Below are 24,627 nucleotides of genomic sequence, written 5' to 3'. Positions count from 1 at the left end.
TTTCTTTCTTTCTTTCTTTCTTTCTTTCTTTCTTTCTTTCTTTCTTTCTTTCTTTCTCTCTCTCTCTCTCTCTCTCTCTCTCTCTCTCTCTCTCTTTCTCCTGCTTCTGCTTTCTTTTTCCTTCTTCCTTCCGCAGGGGCAGCTACGTGGTGGTCTGGTGGCTCTGCCTGTCTCCTGCAGCTCCCTGGCCCCCAGTAACTCCCTCTCACAGCTAATCCTTTCTTGGTGTCTGTTTCTCAAGGGCCCAAACCAACAGCCTCCCAGCAACTCTACCAGGAGGGCACGTTTCTCCCCACTGCCCTGATGAGGAAACCGAGGCTCAGAGGGATGGTCTAGCTGGGCTTTGAAACCAGGGATTTCTGGCTCCTCTATCTGATCTTTCCACCCTACCGTGAGGCCTCGTCCTCCCGTGGCACTTGTTCCTTGTGGAGAGTTCTTCCTGTGTTTATCTGTTCTTCTATCAGCTTCCATGGCTTATAGGGTCTTGGTCATCTCTGGAAGCCCAGTTCCTAGCTCAGTGCCCTATACAACAGGTGCTAAATAATTGTGAATAAGCTCAAATATCTAGTTGCTGAGGTCTTTGTGGCCCTAGCTCCTCCAGAGGGCCTTGCTTTGCTCCCCTGCCCCCATGCTGACCGCTCTGCCTTGGACCCCAGTGCACCTGCAACACTCACCATAGCGGGGACTTCATTACTCTAACAGACCACATGTTCTCTTCTTGGGTCTCCAAATAGAGGCATTGCAAGTCTATTCCTTAAAGTCGGGATGGTGTCTGTGTCTTCTGTATCCCACACGCCTACCAGTTGGGGACATCTAGTAGACATGCGGTCAATAGCTTTTGATTGATTTTAATTAATTTGTCAACTTTGTTACAGATTTTCCCTCCATTCTGACCCCCACCCTGACATAGACTATTAGGCTCTAAGGGTCTTTCAGCTTCTGGGATTTGTTCTATTCTGGTATATCTTTATACATTCTCAATGGGGGTGATATTGTCCTGAAAGGAGCAAAAGTCAGTCCTTGGAAGGTGAAAAAAACCTTATTCATTTCATGTATAAAGCACAGAGATACCATCTATCTGTGGTATTAAAATTCTGTAGGAAGTGGTTCCGGAAAAAAATCTTAAAAAGTTCCTGGTAGGGAGGTAGAGTGGGGTGGTAGGGCAATAAGGAGAAAAAAGAAGTTGAATGACACAACCCTGGGGGTTGGATGGGACTGTGGTACAGGGACCGTGTCTGTCTTGTCCACGAAAATGTCCCCTGGGAACCTGGGCACAGCATATGTCAAAGAGTCCGTAATCTTTATTAATTAGCCTTTACTAAGTAATTAATTTATTAATCGATCTTTACGGAGTGGATGAATGATTGACAGAGTTGGGGAGATTTTCGAAAAACTTGCTGTATATGGATAGGTTCTACACTGGAGTAGCCAATCTGATCAAATGCCCACCACCAGTTTTTCTTTCCATATCTTTTTTTAAATTTTTTTGAAGGTATTTTTTAGAGCAGTTTAAGGTTCATAACAAAATTGAGAAGAAAGGACAGATATTAGCTGTATGCCCTCTGCCCTCATACATGCATAATCCCCCCCCATTATCAGCATTAGTCACCAGAGTGGTACATTTGTTACAACTTATGAACTCTACAGTGACACATAATCAAAGTCCATAGATTACATTAGGGTTCACGCTTGGTGTTGTGCATTCTGTGCATTTGGGCAAATATATAATAACATATATCCATCATTATAATATCATACAAGGTGTTTTCATTGCCCTGAAATTTTCCTATATTTTGCCTATTTATTCCTACCTATCCCCCAACTCTCTAAACCTTTGGCAACTGCTGACTTTTTCATTGTCTCCATGGTTTTTCTTTTTCCGGAATGTCATATAGTTGGAATCATATAGTATGTAGCCTTTTCAGATTGGCTTCTTTCACTTAGGTTACGTATTTAAGGTTCCTCCGCATCTTTTCATGGGTGATAGCTCATTTCTTAATTGTTGGTTTTTGTTTTTCATTAAGATATAGTCAACATGCAGTGTGATGTCACTTTTAGGTGTATAATGATTCAACAATTGTATACATTTCTCAGTGCTTGTCGCTCTAAGTGTACTCTTAATCCCCTTTACCTATCTTACCCTTCTTCCCACCTACATCCCTCTGGCAACCACCACTGTGTTCTCTATATTTAATAGTCTGTTTTTTGGTTTGTCTCTTTTTTTTCTTTGTTTGTTTTTTTTTTTCTTAAATTCCACATATTAATGAAATCATATGGTCATTTATTTTGAGTGCTGGGTAATATTTCATTGTTTGGGCCTACCACAATTCACTTATCCCTTCCCCTAGCAAAGGCTATCTTGGTTGCTTCCAAGTTTTGGCAGTTATAAGTAAAGCTTCTATAAACACCTGTATGCAGGGTTTGTGTGGGCATAGGTTTTCAGTGCATTTGGGTAAAATGCCCAAGGAGCATAACTGCTAGATTGTACAGTAAGAATATGTTTTTTTTTTTTTAATTTTTTTTTTCAACGTTTATTTATTTTTGGGACAGAGAGAGACAGAGCATGAACGGGGGAGGGGCAGAGAGAGAGGGAGACACAGAATCGGAAACAGGCTCCAGGCTCTGAGCCATCCGCCCAGAGCCTGACGCGGGGCTCGAACTCACGGACCGCGAGATCGTGACCTGGCTGAAGTCGGACGCTTAACCGACTGCGCCACCCAGGCGCCCCAAAGAATATGTTTAAATCCGTAAGAGACTGTCAAACAGTCCTGCAAAGTAGATGTACCATTTTATATTCCCACCAGCAGGTGAATGAGAGTTCCTTTTGCTGTACACCCTTGCCAGAATTTGCTCTCATCCGTGTTCTAGATTTTGACCATTCTAAAGGGCGTGTAGCGGTATCTCATTGTTTTAGTTTGCCATTTCCCTGAAGACCTATGACGTGGAACATATTTCTATATGCTTGTTTACCATCATATACCTTCTTTGATGAGGTGTCTGTTAAAGTCTTTGGCCCATGCTTTAGTCAGGTTATTTTCTTATTGTTGAGTTTTAAGAGTTCTAAGTGTATTTAGGATAACAATTCTTTACCAGATGTGTCTTTTGCAAAAATGTTCAACCAGTCTGTAGCTTGTCTTCTAATTCTGTTGATATTGGTTTTTGTGTGTGTGAAGCAGACTTTAATTTCATTGAAGTCTAGCTTAACTATTTCTGTGGCGGATTGTGTCTTTCATATCCAAAAAGGCATCACCACCCCCAAGGTCTTCTAGGTGTTCTCCTACATTATCTTCTAGGAATTTTATACTTTTGTGTTTTACATGTAGGTCTAAGATATATTTTGAGTTCATTTTTGTGAAGGGTGTAGGATTCATTCTTTTCATATGACCATTCGATTGTTCCAGAACCATTTGTTAGACTAGACTGTCTTTGCTCCTTCATATTGCCTTTGTTCCTTGGTCAAAGTTTAATTGACTTTATTGATGGGGATTTATTTCTGGGCTTTCTACTCTGTTCTATTGATCTGTTTTTCTATTCTTTCACTAATACCACACCATTTTTATTACTGTAGATTTATAGTAAATCGTGAAGCTGGGTAGCTCCATCCTCCAACGTTGTTCTTCTCCTTCAATATTATGTTGGTTGCCCTGGGTCTTTTGTCTCTCTGTAAAATAACTAGCTGGGATTTTGACTGAGATTGCATTGAATCTGTAGGTCAAGTTGGAAAGAACTGACATCTTGACAGTATTGAGTCTTCCTATCCATGAACATGGAATATCTCCCCATTTATTTAGTTCTTTTATTTTTTTCATCAGAGGTTTGTAGTTTTCCTCATATAGGTCTTGTACATGTTTTTAGATTTATGTATTTTTTTTTATGTTTTGTTGGTGCTACTGTCAATAGTATATTTTAAATTTCAGATTCCACTTGTTCATTGTCGGTATATAGGAAAACAATTGACTTTTGCATATTAATCTTGTATCTTGCAGCCTTGCTACAATCCTTTATTATTGCCAGGAGTTTTGGTGGTTATTTCAGATTTTATACATAGACAGCCATGTCATCTGTGAGTAAAAAAAGTTTAATTTTTTCCTTCCCAATCTGTATACTTTTCATTTCTTTTTCTTCCTGATTATATTAGCAAGGACTTCCAGTATCGTATTGAAAAGGAGTGGTGAGAAAAGACATCCATGCTTTATACCTTAGTTGCAAAGCTTCAAGTTTCTTATTGTTAAGTATAATGTTATCTGTAGGTTTTTTTGTAGGTAGCTTTTATCAAGTAGAGAAAGTTCCCTGTCATTCCTACTTTACTGAGGGTTTTTGTCATGAATGGCTGTTGGATTTTGTCAAATGCTTTTTTTTTTCATCTATTGATGATTATGTGGTTTTTTTTTTTTTTTAGTCTTTTGATGTGATGGATTACATTAATTGATTTTCAAATATTGAACCAGCCTTACATATCTGAGATAAATTCCACTTGGTTGTGGCGCATAATTCTTTTCCTCATCCTTTTTTTGGATTTGATTTGCTAATATTTTATTGAAGACGTTGCATCTATGTTCAAGAGAGATGTTGGTCTATAGTTTTCTTATAACATCTTTGGTTTTGGTATTAGGGTAATATTTACCTCAGAGAATAAGTTACTGAGTATTCCTCTGGCTTTTATCCTCTGAAAGAGATTATAGAGAATTGGTATAATTTCTTCCTTCAGTGTTTTGTAGAAGTGACCAGGGAACCTATCTGGGCCTGATGTTTTCTGTTTTGGAATATTATTAATCACTAATTTAATTTATTTAATGGATGTAGGCCTATTCACACTATTTTTTCTTATGTGAATTTTGACAGATTATGTTTTTTAAGGAATTGGTACTTTCATCTAAGGTATCAAATTCGTGGGCATAGGGTTATTCATAGTATTCCTTTATAATACTTTTAGTTTCTACAAGGACTACAGTGTATCCCCCCCTTTCATTTCTAGTATCAGTAAGTTGTGTTTTCTCTATTTTTCTTAGCCTGGCTAGAGGCTTTCAATTTTATTGATCTTTTCAACTACTCACCATGTGTTAACTCCCAACAAGTGAATTCATTTTATACCTAGTCATTCTCACATTTGTCGCATGGGATGGTTCAAACTGGAGAGTTAACCCAGATATTTAAAATCATTAACCTAGTGATTGTATTCATAGGAAGCATCGAGGTAGCATTTGGGTGGAACATTGTCATCAGAAGAAATATTTTGGAGAGATTACTCTCATTTCAAATGGATTTTCTTTTGGAAGTGGCAGCTTATAAAGCAGGAACTGGGGGAGGGAGGAACGGCATTCTTCTAGGAAGAGACTAAGAGTTTCTTCTGAATTTTATTTCAACATTAAATTGCAACATTGAATTGCATTTCTACAGCAAGAGCATCACTTTTATTTAGATTAAGCTTTTGGGTGGGAAGGTGTTAATGGAGATCACGGAAGAGTATAAAGGACCCTCACCTCAGCGCCTGGGTGGCTCAGTCGGCTAAGCATCTGACTCTTGATTTTGGCTCGGGTCATGATCTCATGGTTTGTGAGTTCGAGCCCTGCATCCTGCTCTGTGCTGACAGCGTGGTGCCTGCTTGGGATTCTCTCACTCGGCCCCTCCCTCCTCAGAATAAATAAATAAAATTAAAAAAATAATAAAGTACTCTTCCCTCTAACTATCCCTGGGACCATTATTGCTCTTGGGAAGTTTCCTCATGTGTGAAAGTAATTATACCTATTTCATTAGTGATACTTTTATTATACTTATTTTACAGGTGTATAAAACTTGGGCTTAACAATTTAAATACAGTGTAAACATCTATTAAGGATCAAAACGAGGATATTAACCTAGGCCTAGCTATTTACAAAAGCCAGGCACCTCTTGCCATCACCTGTAGGCTCTATAAGAATTCATGGAGAGGTGCCTGGGTGGCTCAGTCGGTTAAACGTCCAACTTTGACTCAGGTCATGATCTCACAGTTCGTGGGTTCAAGCCCCATGTTGGGCTCTGTGCTGGTGGCTTAGAGCCTGGAGCCTGCTTTGGATTCTGCATCTCCCTCTCTCTGCCCGTCCCCTGCTCATGATCTGTCTTGGTCTAAAAAAAAAAAAAACATTAAACAATTAATAAAAAAAAAAAAAGAATTCATGGATTTAAAGATGCCAGGGCTGTAATGTAATTAATTTATTAAGAACTTTCTGCTTTTGTTGTTTTCAGACCATAGCATGTTAATTAAGTGGCCCAGAACATCATGGCCCATCCAGATGACTGGAGTTGGGTGATAAAGGCCCAACAGAAAAGCCCTACTCCTATATTCCCTTATTTATCCTGCTTCTCTTGGCATCTTAGCCTGGGAAATAGTTAAAAATGTCAATAAACATAACATACAAGTAGTATGCCCTTAATTGTTGTTAGTTATTTTTGCCCACACTCAGGGTCCTCTAGACTTAGGGTCTTAGTTCCTGGGGATTTTAAGTAGATATATTTGACTCAAGAGGCTGAAATGTTCTGGGAGACTTCTGTGTGTGTGTGTGTGTGTGTGTGTGTGTGTGTGTGTGTGTGTGTGAGAATCCCACTACTGTTGGTAATTGGAGTGAACGTCATTCATGCTGATGTATGGCAACATCATTTGTGACTTAAAAAGTCAACTTTCTAAATGAAGTTATTTACTGATCCCTCCTCCAAATTCAGGGACATAGTAGGAAAAGGGCGGGGGAAATAAAAGTATATTAAAACTTCTCCAAGTCTGCAAGGCACATTTGTTGGCATTCTTAGACTGCAGAGCCTCATCTCAGGACAGGATCCTTTTTATGCTGGAGTTCTCTATCAGTCTGGATTTGCGCAGGGAAATGGAACAAATCTAACTATTCTAGGAATAAAGGGCTTTAAGCTAGGAATTAGGGTTTATATGAGTAATGGAAGAGGTTGGGTCACAAAGGTCAGAAAAGTTGCTACCAAAAATCAGGAAAGCTGCACCAGAAGGTTAGGGAAGTAGATACTGAAGACCTCAGGCTTCTCAAAAGCTTCTAAGGAAATTGCTGTAGTTGTTAAGAATTCTGCAGAAGAAGTTTCTACCAATTGGCTTAGTCTGCAGTAGCAGAACAGGTGATTCACAAGTACTGGCTGAGAAGCAACTGTGGATCTCACGTCTGCTCACATGTCTGCTGTGAAGAGAAGAATGGCCTCTGTTCCCAGCGCACAGTGCAGATCTCATTGGCAAACCCTGACTTGGAGCCACACAAGGGAGGGATTCTGGGAATTGTGGTTTCCCAATCCTTGGAAGGGTACAGCAGGTGATACATGTTGATAAAAGGCCATTCACTCCAGATGGTGTCCAGGTTGGGCTTTTATGTCAATATTCTCTCTGGTGTCATTATTACAGGCAGACTTGACAGAAGGCAGGTCTAGGAGCCTCCCTTTCGCATGTCATTTTCTCTTCCAGTACCATGGTCTCCCCTAGACTCTCCTTGCCTCCCTTCCTTCTTAAACCAGTCACCAGGAGGCCCTCATCTACTTGCCTCGGGTTTTGCTTAACTCTTAGCTGTGGACTGATTCACTACTAAGTGGTTACCCACCTTTTCATCTGAGATGATTCGTGTCTTATAGGGTATCTAGCATTTGTCACATAGTAGGGCCTCTGTGAGTTCCTCTCTTCCCTATCCTAGATACTTGGTGGTTTTGTCCATCCATTATCCATTCATTCTTCTATGGGTCAAGCTCCATTTGTGATGGCAAACATCCCTTTTTCATTCCACAACCATGTGTCCATTTGGTTTGGATAAGCCTGATCACTGCTTTGCTTCCTTTCTACCCACCCTTGCACCTGCTTTAGGAGTGAGTATATGACTTGAACTGGGACAATGTTTGCCATCCCTCCAGTTCTTATGATTGGCTGAGAGATGGGCATGTGACTCAGGTTGGTCCAGTGAGAGTCAAACCTGGAAATTGTGTGGGAACTATGGGAAAGAGAAGCCCTACCTCCCGCCCACTTTTTTTTTTTTTTTTTTTGCCTTGGGTGTGATTAAGATGGTGAAATGTAAGCCAAGAGATGCCGGAGGCTTCTTTGTCTCTAAAAATCAGAAACTGCCTGAAATGAAGCCGTCACGTAAAGGGGAGTCCAGGGAACGGAGAAAGTCCTGACAACTTTGTGGGGTCCCTCGATTCAGTTTGGGCTAAGACTTCTGGACATGCATGCCCGTAGTTAAGCCCTCATTCTTGACCTTCATCCCACAATGATTCTGGAGCCAAAAGTAAGACATTCTGAAGAGCAAAAGGGAAGATTTCAGATCAAGAGTAATACAACCGCAGCCTGTACCGGGAAAAAGGGCAGGGATGTTTAAAAGTTGCTTTAGGGGCGCCTGGGTGGCGCAGTCGGTTAAGCGTCCGACTTCAGCCAGGTCACGATCTCGCGGTCCGTGAGTTCGAGCCCCGCGTCGGGCTCTGGGCTGATGGCTCAGAGCCTGGAGCCTGTTTCCGATTCTGTGTCTCCCTCTCTCTCTGCCCCTCCCCCGTTCATGCTCTGTCTCTCTCTGTCCCAAAAATAAATAAAAACGTTGAAAAAAAATTAAAAAAAAAAAAAGTTGCTTTAGACACAACGTACCAGCACCATGCATTTCTCATGCTCTTCTCGGACCTTTCCAGAATCTTCCCAGAGTCCTTAACATCTTTAAGCCCCTCTTATACCTGCTTTAGTGAAATTTTCTTTACCTCAAACCCTGGAATTTAAGAAAAATAAGACATGCCATGTCCGATATTTTTGCTCTAATAATTAACAGTATAAGTATATGACAGACAATGACCCTACATCTACTGAGACAGTCTTGGGTATTTTCTGTTCCAGTGGCTTTTTCATGCTAAAAAGTCTGAGTCCTTACTAATGTTTTGTACATTATTTCAAAAGGATGTATTTCACCTATGGGAGGGCTACAGTAGGCTTGGGGATTTGACCTGTGACTATACTTGTCACGTATTTTAGTGTTTTTGTTAAAGTTTTGCTTTCAGATAATTGAATTTTTAGTATACAGCCTTGGGGGAATTACTTGCCTCTCTAGTTCAGCATCTGTTATCACAGAAGACTTAACATATGTATGCTATGTACTACAAAATGCAAGTTCAATGTTAAAGAGTCCTATGCAGAAAAGCCAAAATGAGGATGCTTCTGAGTTATGATAATAGAAGCCTGGTGTCTGGGTCCAGAGAGATGATCCTCTGTGCTAGTCAGACCACACAGAGCAGTGTGGGGTGTGCTCAGCTGCATGGCCAAATTGCTACAAGAAACTCTGCAATGGAGCCAAATTCTAAGGACTTTGATAAATTAGAACAGTCTGGAGGAGAGTGGTGGGATACTGGGTCATAGGAAACCCCGACAGATAGTCAAAGGATCCAGGAATGTTTAGTCTGGAACACACAGGGCTTGAAGGGAATATGTGGTCATCTGCTCATTCTGTGTGGTTCTGAAGGCTGAACCAAGCCAGTGAGTGGTAGGCGAAGGAAGACAGGGTATAAATGTCTGGGGACAGTCACAGTTTGAGGGGTTGGCCTGACCTGGCCACCAGGAGACTTGGCGGGCAGAGCAGTTAAGGGCTGCCGTTCTGGGGTTAGGTGTCTTGGTGAGGCTCCTGCTTAATAGATGTGTGACCTTGACAGATTTCTCATTTGGAAATTAGAACAATGATAGTACCCACCACATAGGAATGGTTACGGGGCTTAACCATGGATGGGAAAGTTTGTAAGACTATGGGCTATGGTAAGTGCAAAGACCACACCTAACAGATTGCCAAGCATAATAGGTACAGTTGCCTAAAAACTTGTTTGTTGACTGACTGAGTGAACGAATGTAATAAGTGGATCATTCCTAATGTCTCATCCACCTGTGATTCTGGTGCTTCATCAAAAATAGCATTTTTGGAGCACCTGGGTGGTCGGTTAAGCTTCCAACTTTGGCTCAGGTCATGATCTCGTGGTTCGTGAGTTCCAGCCCCACGTCGGGCTCTGTGCTGACAGCTCAGAGCCCAGAGCCTGCTTCCAATTCTGTGCCTCCCTCACTCTCTTCCCCTCCCCCGCGCTGTCTCTCCCTCTCTCTCAAAAATAAACCGATATTTTAAAACATTAAAAAAGTAGCATTTTCTTTTTTGGGTTTTGATATATACATTTTTATTTTTTCTATTTTCATGGGTTTTGATATATGTAATATACATATATAATATATACATATATGTACATATATCATATGTACATATATACATATATTATATATATATACATATATAATATACATGTTATATATAATAATTTGTAATTATATATAACAGAAATTATAAATGTATAAGTATATAAATTGATACATAAATAACAAAATATAGTGTTTTATGTGTGTGTGTATATATATATATACATATATATATGTATATATATATATATAGTTACAATTTAAAAATATAGAGAATCAAGAAGCAGGAAAGAGAAAAACACCCATCATGATCTCATCTATCAGAAATAGCCACTAACATTTCCTTTGATTCTTTTTCCATATCTTTGCTTACATCATGGGATCACAGTATGTACAGATTTTGTATCCTGTATAGGTTTTCCTCCTCCTCCTCCTCCTCCTCCTCTTCCTTTTTTATTTTGACTAAACATTCCATGATAGTGTGATTGCTTTCGGTGTCTGTTTATTCGTTTGCTACTTCAACCTTGAGCATTGGTTGACCACCTACAATGTATCCAGGTCCAGAAACAGAGTTGACGAATAGGCGATTGTTCTTGACCTCCATTTTCCCAGGTGCTAGACGTTGGGTTCACAAACAGTGAATAATGGGATAGTAATTAAAACCCCCCTTTTTTTTTTACCATGTTCATTGAAACGCTTGCCCCAAATGTGTATTATCAACAGTTAACATGTGTTTCTTTTGACCCTTGGCGTAGAAAATCTTCCCCAAATAATCAGTTCGTTTGCCTTTAACAATGCTTGCCTCCCTGCCATAACCACCCGATTGCTTGGGACTGCCAATACACACGCTGCTCAGCGAGACACGTTCCCAGACGATGCTTAATTAAATCCTTTAATTATTAGCCACTCACCACATTTGCATCATTCCCTAGCGCTTAGCAGCAGAATCACTTAGGGGAAGAAGCCAGCCTCCTGTCTGTCCAAGTCACTGCCTCATTTAGAATTTTAGCATTTTCGGGAAAGTTGGAATTCTGAAAAATTTTTTGAACTCACCAGCATGTAGCTTTATATTGAGCAAGTCTTTGCGCTTTGAGAATGCCCTTTACCCAAATCGATAAGTTAAGCCCAGACTTCAAGTTGTACCCAAATATAGGTTCGCTAAATCGAACTCATTGATGAGAGTAGCATTATCAAAGGTAGCTGGAAAGCGATATTTTTATAGCTTTATTTGCAGACCCAAACCCTGGGCCACTACGGACCCTCATCTATAGTGTGAGCGTGTGCGTGTCTGTGTGTGTGCTCACCCAGCGCAGTGATGGAAGCTGTAAAGGTGGTTATGGAGGGAAAGAAGAAAGGAGAAACCTGAATTCAATTTCTGCTTGGTCACGGGTTAACTGATGACCCTGTCATTCCCCTTGTCTGGGTCTCAGACTCCCAGTCTCTGAAATAGGTCTGCCCCCCCTGGGATGGTGCAAGAATTAGGTGAGGCAATAGAAAGGAAAGCACCTTTCAAGTACAAAGAAAAAGGGAAATGGTTGGGGGGGGGCGAGTTGTCAAGAAGTATGGTGGCCACAAGGGGAGAAGAAACCCTTACATACCTCTTGTGAGGAAAAGCAACAGGGCTGACCACGTGCCTTGTTTCATAACCTACCTTTAATGTGTATTTTACCTTTGGCCCTGGGACAGGGTTGAGAGGCAGGACTGGTGTTAAAATCTCCATTTGACAAATGAGGAAACATCCTCAGAGTGCCTGAGGGGACCGCCGACGCCCCAGTGCTCATGCCATCAATAAAATGTTTCAAGGCAGGAAAGGAAGCAGAGCGGGTCCATACTGGGTGCTCTGTCCTCCTCCTTAACATCAGAAAGCAGGAAGCGGAGTCCTGGGGCTGGGCTGCCATAGCGTCTGTCCCTTCCTCTTGGGGAAAGTGCCCTTGGTCCTCCCTTCTCGGAGTCCTCAGATGTCAGTAGGTGCAGCACCAATGCCTACCTGTAGGCACCTGAGGATATGGCAAGACAGGTGAGATAAAAGCTCTTTCAAGGGAGCAGAGAAAGTATTTGGCCACACTAAGCGCAGATATGGTGCTCAAAAATAGTTTTTAAGTAAAGACTTTGTGCAGATACCCCATTGATGTTCCTATCAGACGCCTTCTTTGACCATCAGATGTAAACTAGCAAAGTCCTTCCCTTCTGCCACTGACATCTAGGTCTCCCCCCACCCCCAAGATAATTTTTCTCCTTAGCGCCTCTTACCATCTACCATTCTAGAAGACTTTTGGTCTACTTGTGGATCGTCTAATTCTTCCCCACTCCCCCTTTCCAGAAGGCAGGCTCAACAAGGCTGGGCTTTGCTGTGTTCTCTGTGGAATGCCCACCCCTAGCACAGTGCCTGGGGCATGGCAGGTGTCTAGTAAATATTTGTTGAATAAATAAATGAGTGTGAGCAACTCCTAGAATCTTCTGACTTTTGTAGCTGATGGAATCTGCCTTAAAGACTATTTATTCAAAAAGACTTAATTAGGAATGATTGTTCTCTGGATATGATGATGTGAGAGCATTTGCCCAGGCTTGTCAATCCCACTTAGAAAAATGGTTTTTCACGAGCACTCTTTATGTGGCTGGGCCCCCGGGATTTAAAATGAAAACAAAACCAAAACAAAATAGTGAATGGAACATGACTCTGCCCCCAGACTATGGGAGGGACAGACAAGTCAGCAGATCATTAGGGTAGTATGTGAGATGATTGGCTTGTTCAAGCTGCTAAGGGAGTCTGGGAAGGGAAGCAAATGACTTACCCAGAGGAGTTGGGAAAAGTCTTAGAGAGGGGATAAAGAGGAGAACAAGGAGAGAATATACAAAGGCAGGGCATCATTAAAAGGGCAGGATGGCCCTTCATGGCAGTGCAGGTTGTCCACTGCACAACTCCACATGTGTGGCGGGGGGAGGGTGGGGAGGAGGGACATTTATATTGTAGTCTCTGTGCAGTGCGGTGGCCCTGTGAAAGGACTAGGCAGGGGCGCCTGGGTGGCTCAGTTGGTTAAGTGTCTGACTCTTGATTTTGGCTTAGGTCATGATCTCATGGTTCATAGGATCAAGCCCCACGTTGGGCTCTGCATTGACAGTGCAGAGCCTGCTTGGGATTCTCTCTCCCCCTCTCTGGCCATCCCCCACTCTCTCTCTCTCTTTCTCTCTCTCTCTGTCCCTCTCAAAATAAATAAATAAATATTAAAAAAACAGAGAGAAAGGATAGGCAGTTTCAGAGAATAGACAGAAGCACAGAGAAGCTGGGAGGTGGGGGGGGGGGGAGGTTAATAGCCATGAGGGACATGACCGGAGGGTATGGTGGGAGGCAAAGTCAGAATGTGAAGGGCCTTGTGAGCAAGGTAAGGAGTTTGAAGTTTCCTCTCTAGGCCATTGAAGGTTAATGGCACACAAAATGGAAACAAGAAGGCTCAAAGCGGCATGCTGTGTTCCGGGTGTGACAATAAGGACGGTGTGACATGATCTCCTTGTGGACACAGGACCCATTTCCCTGTCCTGAGTGGTTCTGAGCAAAGGAAAGCCACAGAGTCCAGACACGGAGCAGACGACTTACCAGTAGAGGCATCAGGAAGTTCAGAGACCTGAGGTTCCGAGGGTCTTCTCCCCACCCGTCGGGCCCCTGGAGGAGGCATCATCACGGAGTGGTCCATGGCCTGAGTCTGGAGCCCCGTGGCCTGTAGGTCACAGGAGCAAGATCCTTGCCGTGAGCAGGGGGCAGCCCCTCTTGGGGTCTTCTGTTGCCCTGGGAATAGATCTCAAGCTCGAAAGTTGGAGGCAGAGCTCTCAGAGCCCTGGGAGCTGGTCAGCGGGGTTTAGAACCTCTGTCCCTTGGTAGGTTGTTGGCTTAAACGCGCTCATCCCCCCTTCTGAACCACCCCACTAACCAACTAGATCTTGCACTCCTGTTCGCAAAATTCTTGTTCTTTCATTTTGCCCAAACCTCTGGCCCCCTCAACCTCCATTTTGACCACTCTTTTCCCTCCTTCCTTCCTTCCTTCCTTCCTTCCTTCCTTCCTTCCTTCCTTCCTTCCTTCCTTCCTTCAATGTTGCTGTTCCATCCTTGATATATTTCTTTTCCCATTTCCTATTCTTTCTCTGCCTTCTCTCCCCACTCCTGTATCTGTCCACATAGGAGTGACTCCCAACGCCAAGGGTCTCTCGTGCCTGATGTCGGGCCCCTTTCAACAACCGCGTCTTGACCTCTCCACCTGGATGTCCTCCTGCGGGCAGAACTCATTCCCCTTGCAAATCTGAACCTTCCCATTGGTCTTTGCATGGTGAACCGGTTGCCAGTTACCTAAGAGCTGGAGCCAGAAACCTGTGGTTGATCCTGACGCCTCCCTCCTCCGGACCCACAGCCGAGCCAGTGGACTATCATGGTCTGTTAGCTCTGCCTGTGCTATCTCGTTTCCAGCCTTCCCCAAACCCCTGATCTTGGTTCCTCCATCCTGGCCTGGATTACGGTGGTGGCCTCTGAAGTGCTTCTCTTGCCTTTACTTGAGCCTTCCTCCATGAGCACCGGGCCCTTCCCGCCCTCTGGCTACACTGGCTCTGGGTGCCTTCAGGGGCACAGCCCCGCTTCCCCGCCAGCGTCATACCTGGCCCTGCAGCTCCCACTCAGGACCCACAGATCCACCCCACTCACACTGCAGCCCCTCAGGTCACGGCACGCAGGTAGGCTCACCACGATGTCTTTGAACAGCGGCTCCCTGAGCTTGGAACATGTTTTCAGCGACACTACCAAGGGCCCCTTCCTTCCCCGCAGTATCCTGACAACGGGAGCTCGTTACCCCGGCTGGCCTGACTGAGGGCACATCCCTCCTGGACGAGCAAACACGTCAAGAGCGCAGATATTGGCCTATTCAATTTTGTCGGGCATATTTTTGGCAGCCCCTTCCATAAAAATTGAATACATAAGTGTCATTTTCTTGTTTGAGAGCCAAATTGGTAGATAAACTCAGGCAGATGATGCCTCGTCTCTAGACAGCAGACTCCTTATGGAAATTGACGGAATTCAATAATTTCTCTCCTCCTTCCATCGTTGACTGCGTAAGAATGGTTTCAATAGGATTCTGTATCCAAGATAAAGAAAGATTTGGCTCACGTGCTTCTTTTTTTTTTTTCTTTTCAAGATTTATAATCTTAAATTGCCATTTACATTTATATATATTTAAAGTAAACACCACGGCAGCTGGTGGGAAAAGGCAAAACGTCGAAGAGGCCATGTCTTGTTTTTTAATTAAAGCATATCACGTGACTTCATTCTTCTGAGCCCTCTACCCTTAAATCCTCATTTGTGAAGAGTCCTTGAAAATGAATATATGGTTTTCACCTGCAAGAAAATGGGGGGGGAAGGGGGACAGCCCGGCCTGTGTTTTCGAAGACCCCCTTGGATGGTTGACCCCCTTCCCCACCCGCGGCCGTGATTCAGCGCAGACGGGGGGTCGAGTGTTGGGGCAAGACCCCCTTTGGCCGATTGCCCCTGCCCCTCGGGAGGTCTACACCGGGTTGAGACCGATCCCTGCTCTGAGCCACGACTGCAAGGTCCTGCAGGTCCTCGCATCGCTGTTCCTGCCCGCGGTGGGGAAAGACCCCCGAGTCACTGGAGCGCTCCTGGCGATGATGGAGGGTCTAGGAGCTCCTGGCCACAGGCCTGACAGCGAAGCCGATTCCTCACGCGCGGTGGGCTCACAGCGCCTTAACATGATGAACTCGAGGAGAAGTTTGACACCATCCCGAGAAGTTCCAATGCTGAAAATCACCGTCCCTCTCTCTTCACGGCTGTGCTTCTGGATACATTCCATGGTCCAGTCCAGCCCCGCAGTGAATTGCACCTTAGGTGTGAAATTTCCTTCTCCCGACCCCCACGTGATGTACATCTTCGGAGCCGCTGATGTTAGCTTCTCATCACCCCATATGTCCTGATGGCTGTGGCGGGGTTCCAGAAGCCGGGATGCTAAGGCAGGCTGCCAGAGACCCCGGGCTGAAGAGAGACGTCCTCAGGGGCCGCCCGCCCCAGGTTCCCAACGTCCTCCTTCCGTACAGAGCCCCAGCCTGTGCTACCGTTTGTGACCAGGATTCTTCTCTCATGGAAATAAATGTATTTTCTCTTTGTAACAAGCGAACGGCCTAATGACACGCTTGCAGTCTTTTATTCTCACGTGGTGACATCCTCTTTTCTAGAGATGATCAGAAGCGATCATTTGTGGAATACTTACCAGGTACAACTGTGGGGTTTTGTGTCCCCAGGCCATAGCGGATCGTTCCCTCCTTCTCAGGGGGCTCCAGTAACAGCCGTGCCAGGGCTCCTGTCCGAAAGGGACACCAAGCAAGAGGGGCAGGTGTCTACGGACCCTCATTATCCGAAGATACTTGGTTCTAGAAAAAGCGAAACCATTTAAAACCAAGCCCAGAATTGCTATAATTTATACTGAAAGACAAAGGCACGAAATGCCAGGAAAGTAGGTTTACTGTACCTTAGAGTAAGCAGAATGTAGGTTATCGGGAGGCAATGTGCTGATTTCTTAGTATGAACAAAGAATTAAGAGAGCGTTGGGGCACGCGAGGCATAATTTTTTTCTGACAAAATTGTCTCGGAGTAACAACCCCTTTATCGCTGACCTTCGTCATCTAGATCACAAAGAAGGTCATTATGGCACAAATGTAAGAGGCCATTTCTATTTCCTCCTGAGCCCCTCTTCATCTTTGGCTATTTATATCTCCTGCTCCCACTTTGCTCCTTGTGTCATCGTTCTGGATGACTTTCTTTTCTTTTCTTCATTTGTTAACCGGCCCTGCTCCACCAGTTATCAGCGATTGAGGGCTCGGATCTGAGCTGTTCTAATTTAATCACACCTTAGCTTTATATAAAAATGATAGTGCGAGGATACCTCTTCTAATTGTATGGTCCATTTTGTCAGTTTGTTCACGACTATTTTCCTGCGCTGGTAACCTGTCCTTATCCACGAACCCTCACAACAGAGAGAAACTGGGGGCACCTGGGTGGCTCAGTCGGTCAAGCGTCTTGACTTTGGCTCAGGTCGTGATCTCGCGGTTCGTGAGTTCGAGCCCCGCATCGGGCTGTCTGCTGTCAGTACAGAGCCCGCTTCAGATCCTCTGTCCCCCTCTCTCTCTGCCCCTCCCCTGCTGTCTCTCTCAAAAATAAATAAACTTAAAAAAAAAAAAAAGAAAAGAAAATCAACAAGGTTTAAAAAGAAAAGAGAGACAAACGAAATACCAAATGTCTTCCCCGCAAAAGGGATGAGCAGAGGTAGAGACTTGAGCTAATTGTTACAGAAATGATCTAGATGTTTGCGCTGCGGGCTCGAGGAGATGTGAGCACGTTTGCGTCGTGCTACAGTCTTCAGAGCATCACGCCGTTCCTTGCCAGTATTGGCCTCACAATTCCCTGCAGGGTCAGAGATGACAAGCCCATTATACAGATGAGCCTTGGAGGGGAAAATCGACATGCAGGTCAAGGCCAGCGCTGAGCTTCCAAAGAGGCCTCTTAATTTTAAGAGCGCCGAGAGAGCCTGGAAGGCCGAAAGGAGTCTTGGATAAGCAGAGAAAAGCGAGGGGTTCCAGGTGAGGGGCCTCAGGTGGAAATAAAGCAGGACGCACTGAATGATGAAAAATTCAAACAAAATAGCAGATACGGGATATGTAAAAGGAGTTTTGAACTTTGTGTGTCAAACGACGGGGCTTTTAGTATTTCATGGAAGAATCTGGGCCGGCGGCTCAGGCAGGGCTTTATCGTTACCTCCCCAACTGTGGTGAGTTCCATTGTCCCCAGCCCTTATCTCCGGTAACATAGGCCAGGCAAACTCTTGAAGTTAAATGGAAAACGCTCTTTTTTTATCCTGCAGCAACCAGCCTGCCAGATAGCATCTAGATAAGGCACCCAGGCCCTTTCGCAGTGCTTCGTACACAGCAAATGGTTTTTGGCAATAAAAACCGACCGTCAGTGTAAAAAGAGCTTAGAAAAAAAAAAAAAAAAGATCTTTTGAATTGTTATTTTTCCCCGAGGCTTTAAAGGAAGAAAGAAAGTTTACTTAAAGGGGAACACTTTTCCATAGACTCTAGTAGCTAGTAATTTGGGCTTGTAAAACGGTATTCCAATGACAACCTGCCCCAAACGTCTTGAAAATCACTTTTGACCCAGGGAACAGGCTGCAGGAAGCCACTGTTGATATATTTAAATGAATCCAGCTGGATTACTCTGATGTATTGATCCAAGGGATGTGGTGGGGAGTCTGGGGGACAATGCTTGAAGTCGATCCAATGCATTTTGAATACAAGTTTATTTTATTGCCACTTTTATTAAAAGCCCTAAGACTTTTAAGACTGGGGCGGTGGGGAACACACGGCTGTCTGGGGCGGCCGGCTCCTGCCCCTCCAGGTGCCTCCAAGGGGGTCTTGAGCACAGGTCCCCTCCAGCACAGATACTCCTGTGCTCCTTCCCTTCCAAGGACCTGGACTGGGAGAAAAAAAGAAAACAAAAAAGAAAAACCGGGCATGCTCAAGCCTGTAATGATTTCCATGAACATCCCTTAAAAGCTTCTGGATTCTGGAACTTCCAGCAAAATCCTGGAGCCCCCCTCCTCTCTACTTGCCTTCGGAATGCTGAGCGGGACCTCGTCTCCTCCATGGCTGGTCTTACAATCTGCTGACCGCCATCACTCATTTCTCTGGTCTCCCAGGCTGCCAGGGCTCACCCCCACCCCCCAGGCTGCTCCCAGTGTCCTGGGAAGGAACCTGTGACAGGCCTGTGCTTGCCGCCCAGGCCTCCTTCAGGAGACCACGACCCTTGCCCGGACCAGGCGGCCATGCTGAGGCTTTTTCTTTATCAGCTTGGGGCAGGGGCAGTGTGCCACACGGGCCTCCTGATGGCCAGGGGTTTTCTTCTCCGTGGACAGTGTCAGCCATGGGCAGTGGTGGGGAGCACGAGGGCAAAGCCTTGTCTTTCTCAATATGCCAGAAAAGCCCACAACCCCGCCCCCAAAGCAAATAACCCAACCCACTTTGGACAGACCACCGAGATGTGATGAATTTGAGGGCTCTGCCGCTTGTGAGCCAAAACCACGTTGAGAAAAAACAGAGCTATGAGGGAGGCAAATAACTGACAAAGACAAAATGGTCTTTTGTGCAGCCTGGAGGAAGCCAAGCGGGAAACTGTTGCCGATGGGTTGCCCAGAGCAGGAGCACTGCCGGGACCTATCTGTCCAAGTCCTACATTCTGGAGTAGTCCTTAGTCAAGGAATGTGGCCCTGATGCCTCTGGGGTCTGGAAGAGCTTTTCAGGCATGGCCCATCAGAGATTCTGGGAAGCGAATGATTTCATGTTTTCTGATGTCTGGGCTCCAGTTAGAAGGACTGTCACCCAGCGGATGGATGGTCCCAGGGAAGATGGAGGAAGCTGCCCTTAAAAATGCCTATTGTGGGGACACGTGGGTGGCTCAGTCAGTTAAGTGTCCAACTCCTGACTTTGGCTCAGGTCATGATCTCACAGCTGGTGAGTTTGAGCTTCTCTGAAACATCAGTGTGGAGCCTGCTTGGGATTCTCTCTCTCTGCCCCCCTCTCCTGCTCTTTCTCTCTCTCTCTCAAAATAAATAAACTTAAAAACAACGCCTGTTGCCGTCCCCAAAGGCCACCATCAAAACCCAGTGGAGTATAAAATGTCCCTTTCAAGCCTTGACACCGTCATGCCGGTAACCAGAGTGTGGCCCAGGTCAAACTCAGTTGCATCCAAGGAGACCTGTTGTTATTGACGTAGCCTTGTCTTACCAGAGAGATGTAGTTACTAAAAATAAGATCTACCCTTTTTTCTTAGCCCTTTCGTTATTGAATTTGGTGGATAGAGAGGAATTTTGAGTAGTGATGTTGTCCATGGTTCTTTAGTCTAAACAGAAATCATTACTTTTTGGACAAACATTTACTGAATCATACCATGTGCCAGGAAGTGTGCCCGATGTGGCAACTGTGGCTCTTTTCTTAGGGCTGTATTGTCTGTGGAAGAAGGACAGATACGTAAATAAGTCCAGTGCCATGTGGTAAATGCTTCCCAGATCTGTGTCCCATCCAGGCAGCTACCTGTCTGTTTCCTGTTTTCAAATTCTTTAGCCAACGAGATTGCTACCGTCTTCCTGGGGGATGCACGCAAGTGTCGAAGCAGGCCCGGTGGGCTTCCTGTATGTTAGAGTCATTTCTAGGTCTCCCGTCCGTGGCAGATGGATTTCTGGACTGATGCCGGCTCCTCACCTGGGCAACCTATATTCCGGCTCTGTTGACATTGAACATGTCACAGTGGACCAGACAGAAAGATGTGGACGGACTTTATGAACCCACCCACCTCACAACTTACTTGGGGCGGGGGTGGTGAGGCAAAGCTCACTTGGTCAGCCATCGAAGAATGCCTATGATGAAACTATTAAAGAAGTGTTGACTCCCGCTGATCTGCGAAAGAAACTTCGTTGCTGAAGGGAGAAACCAATTCACAGGCTGCACCGATCTGCATGGAATCTCGTGGTCAGATTAACTGCAGTTCATGTTTCTTCTCTCTGTGCCATTTGGAAAGCAGCCCAGCGTGAAACCCCACTGGGATACACCGACCCACGTCTCCACCTCTGGGCTGCAACAAGAAGGGCGTTTTCCAGGCACAGCCCCCTCGAGGTGATGGATCTAAGGCAAAACTGTGCTGCCACAAAGCACGGCGCATCCTGATTCCTGGCCCCCTCTCCATGGGCACTTGACATTTCCATAGTTGTGATGAATTGAACCGGGAACTTACTGAAGGTGTTTATGGCATTGCAGTACAGAGAGAGGGAATCATCTCTATCATTCTATAGAAAGCCTTCCAAAATTAGAGGCCAAAGCATGTCCCAGGAATACTGGGTCTTAGCTCCCAAAGGAAGTATCTGTAGTCACCCCTTAGTTAATCGCGAAAGATTCTGGCTAGTTCGGGTCACTCGCGAGGGCGTCAAAGCTGTGATCTCCACCGTACCTCCTGATCTCACGTGAGGAGCATCTCTTGATTGCCACAAGTGTGTTTTCTGCTGGCCACAAGTTTGTCAGGGATTTATTTGATTGTTTCCCTGACAACGACAACAAAAAACCCCTAAACGCTATTTCTGAAGATATGGTGAGATTTGTGAGATTTCCCTGTGGCAATTTGAGGAGTCTGCCTTAACTGACACCAGCAAAATGTTTGGCACTGGGGATTTGCAGCTCCTGCTAGGAGCAGATGAAAAGCTTCCCTCTGCTGTGAGCGTTTCATATTTGGTGAATGGTCCAATTCATACATAAAGTCAGTAGCTGAATTCCAAGGGGGATGTTTCCGTCTTAGGTTCTAATTGATTCTCTTCTTCCCCCTGCCTAGAGATGATTGGGTGTGAAACTTTTTATTTATATAAGGGGGGGAAAAGCATGGTGAGTCTTTCCAATGCTGTTGCTCCGAGGGGAAGTTAAAAGTTACTGTGCACGCATTTAAATGCTACAGCACTTCATGAGGTAGAACATTTGTGAGCATTAATTATTACCAAGGCTGATTAGACATCCTTGGGTCAACCATAAAGCAAGTTCAGAGGCCACTCTATTCACCAGGGAAACAAATCTTCAGTAAAGCCAAGTGTTTGGGCACAATGATTTGGAGAATGTATGGGGCACCGCGCTGTCCAGAGTCAACTAGAGAAATTCTACTTTGGTGTGTATTAAATACTGGAGTTCCATTTAAGACTTCACTTTATTTTTTTAAATGTTATTTATTTATTTTGAGAGAGGGAGAGAGAATGAAAGGGGAGAGGCAGAGAGAGGGAGAGAGAACTCAAGCAGGCATGCCATCAGCGTAGAGCTCAACACGGGGCTCGATCCCACGAACCATGAGATCATGACCTGAGCCGAGAGCAAGAGTCGGACGCTTAACCGGCCGAGTCACCCAGGCACCCCTAAGACCTAACTTTAAAAGGGGCTCTACTTAAAAATGTTTAGTAGAACAGTTGTCTATAGAGTATTGCTTCTGTCCTCCCCAATTTTAGTATCACCTTGTTTCTCTTCTCAAGGACATACGCTCATTTTGAAAATATGTAATTAAATATGCTCCCGCCCATTGTCACTTTCTCTAATACCCAGTCCTTTTAGCCAGTTCATGTGGCTGGGGAAGCGTTGCTGAGATCAGACTGGAGGAGGCTGAAGCACACGGACCCTGGTAATTGGATCAGCAGGAAAATAGGCTCTACGTATGGACTGTCCTTTGCTAACAAGAAGTGCCAAGCCTCGAGCAAAGAAAGAGGAAGTATTTACCCTTAAAAGGAGATCACCACCACCTGACGGCTTTATTTACTGCTAAATTAGCAGGACATGACCATATGGAACCATATATACCAAAGGGTTTTGACCTCCTCAAAATTGTAACCTTTGGCAAGGCCTCATTTATTCCAACGATACTGCCAGTTCTTTCTATGAGGTGCCTTCAGGATCCGCGCCACTAACATTATCCTCACAGGGGAGTACGGCACAGGTCTCCGGTGATGCGTTGGAGTGGAAGGGAGCCACCAGAAATCACAAAGAGTCAAACTGGGTGGATGAGGGGGTCATTAGCCTGGGTAATGACATTTTAGGTAAAAATATATAAACACCATTTTCTCCCCTGGGGTTCATTAACTGCTTCTGAAGAACTTATATTAAAAAAAAAAAATAGTTCTTTCTCTCAATCACTGCTTATTGAACCTCTTCCCCAGGCGAGTCATTCCTCTTCAGTTACTACCTCTTACTGTTCTCCAATGAACAACACTTTGCCTCTTAGCTAATGTTACCCACTGCTTCAGAGCAACGTTTCCACGCCGGCCCCTCAAATGAAAACCCACCGATCGCCTGAGGGGGTCTCAAACCTTTCTTCAAGCTGCCATATTTCAAATTCAGGCTCCAGAAATTCTGCCCGCGTTCCACGTATATGGGAGGTTGGCCACAGTCTGCAGTTACTCTGGGCTATTTTTAGAGCACAAGCTACGCCAGCACATTATTTACATTGGTCAAATTAGATGGCCACTTGCCAGTGGCCCCCTTCCCTCCTGAAATGCTGAAAACACCTTCATTCTCTTGCTTCTAGGAAGCCCTAGGCTTCTCAGGACACACGTGCTGTATATTGCAAAAGAACACGAAGTATCTCAAGCATCCGCTTACATAATCCATTCCTTTTTCTCAGAAAGAGCCATAGATACAAGCCATAGGTACCCCCCCCCCCCATGATAGTAATCATGTTGCCAGACTCCTGGGGCATCGAGAGTAGGTTCTGCTAACCAAAACACAGAACAAATTCTAGGAGACCAACAAGGATGTCGGATGCAACACCATTCCCTTTGTTTCCGTCGGAAACGTGATGGTTTGCCTTCATTTTCTTGCCTGTAAAATTTGCTGGCAAGACACGGGCCTGCTTGAAACGCGGGGAGGGAGACAGCATTTCCAAACCCATGGGCTGAAATGAGATGAAAATTGCGAAGGCACGATGCACACAGAGCGGCGGAATGGCTCCGTAACGTTTTCTAGCTGACCAAGTGTTTTAAATATCAAACTGGGAATGTTACCCAACGTTTCAACACATTTCAGCATATTATACACTACATGCCACGATTAGTCAGTTCGGAACAGCTTGAAAAATTGCACAAAGTTCAGGGGATGACCCAGTCACGTGAAGGGTAATAATATAGCCTAAAAAAAAAAATTCCTCCGTGCCTCCCTCTTTTATGTGAGAACCTTATTGCACTTTATAAATTTGACTTTGTTAATCTTGCAGTTTCATTGGCTGGTTGACACTTTTGCTAGTGTTTCAGATCTCTCCCTCTCTTTTCTTAGGTAAGAGTGCAATACCAAGGCCCCTGCGTTTCAGAAAATGGATGTAGTCCTTGACTTTTGCCCATTCTAATATGATCATTAAGTAACCCCGGAGGAAAATGGAACACTTTGAGCCAGCGATGTGAAGCAGATGTAGCTTCAGAAGAAACATTTAAAAACGTGCATTGGATATGACGTCTTTTCACATTTCAGAAATCGCCAGCACAGTGGATTGTTTAAAATATATGAAGTGAGATTTAGCAGCTGGGGAACACTTGTTTATCTACATCATAGTGTTAAATCCCAATAAATGTTTTGAACAACGAACTGATATGTAACATTACCAAATAACTCTTTTTAAGTGAATGTTGTTAGATCTCACGGCCCAGCTGAGATCGAAGGATCGTGGGCCACGTGGTAATCCAGGATAACACACAATAGCACAATTGCGATAGCAGTATTTCAAAAGTTGTTAACTTTATTTTATACATGGCGGTGAGATACGTCCTGAGCAGGGCCAGTCGTAGAGCCTTGGGTTATGGATTAGAACTACTTCCCCGGGTCAGATACATCAACTGAGGGGAAAGAATCAG

The 24,627-nt window shown here is 44.6% G+C and overlaps 1 long non-coding RNA gene across 1 annotated transcript in view; it reads left to right on the top strand.

The window, feature by feature from the left end:
• Positions 1 to 24,361, top strand: part of LOC121037566 (uncharacterized) — a 26,023-nt gene extending 1,662 nt beyond the window's left edge. The window contains exon 2 of the long non-coding RNA XR_005793843.1: positions 24,056 to 24,361. This is a non-coding gene — a long non-coding RNA (uncharacterized LOC121037566). The remainder of the gene's footprint in view (positions 1 to 24,055) is intronic.
• The last annotated feature ends 266 nt before the right edge of the window (positions 24,362 to 24,627 follow it).

This window comes from Herpailurus yagouaroundi, unplaced genomic scaffold (assembly GCF_014898765.1).
Source record: "Herpailurus yagouaroundi ecotype Mexico unplaced genomic scaffold, PumYag 163, whole genome shotgun sequence".
NCBI classification, from domain to species: Eukaryota; Metazoa; Chordata; class Mammalia; order Carnivora; family Felidae; genus Herpailurus; species Herpailurus yagouaroundi.
The sequence above is the reverse complement of the archived record's forward strand: the minus strand, read 5'-3'. Positions and strand labels throughout refer to the sequence as shown.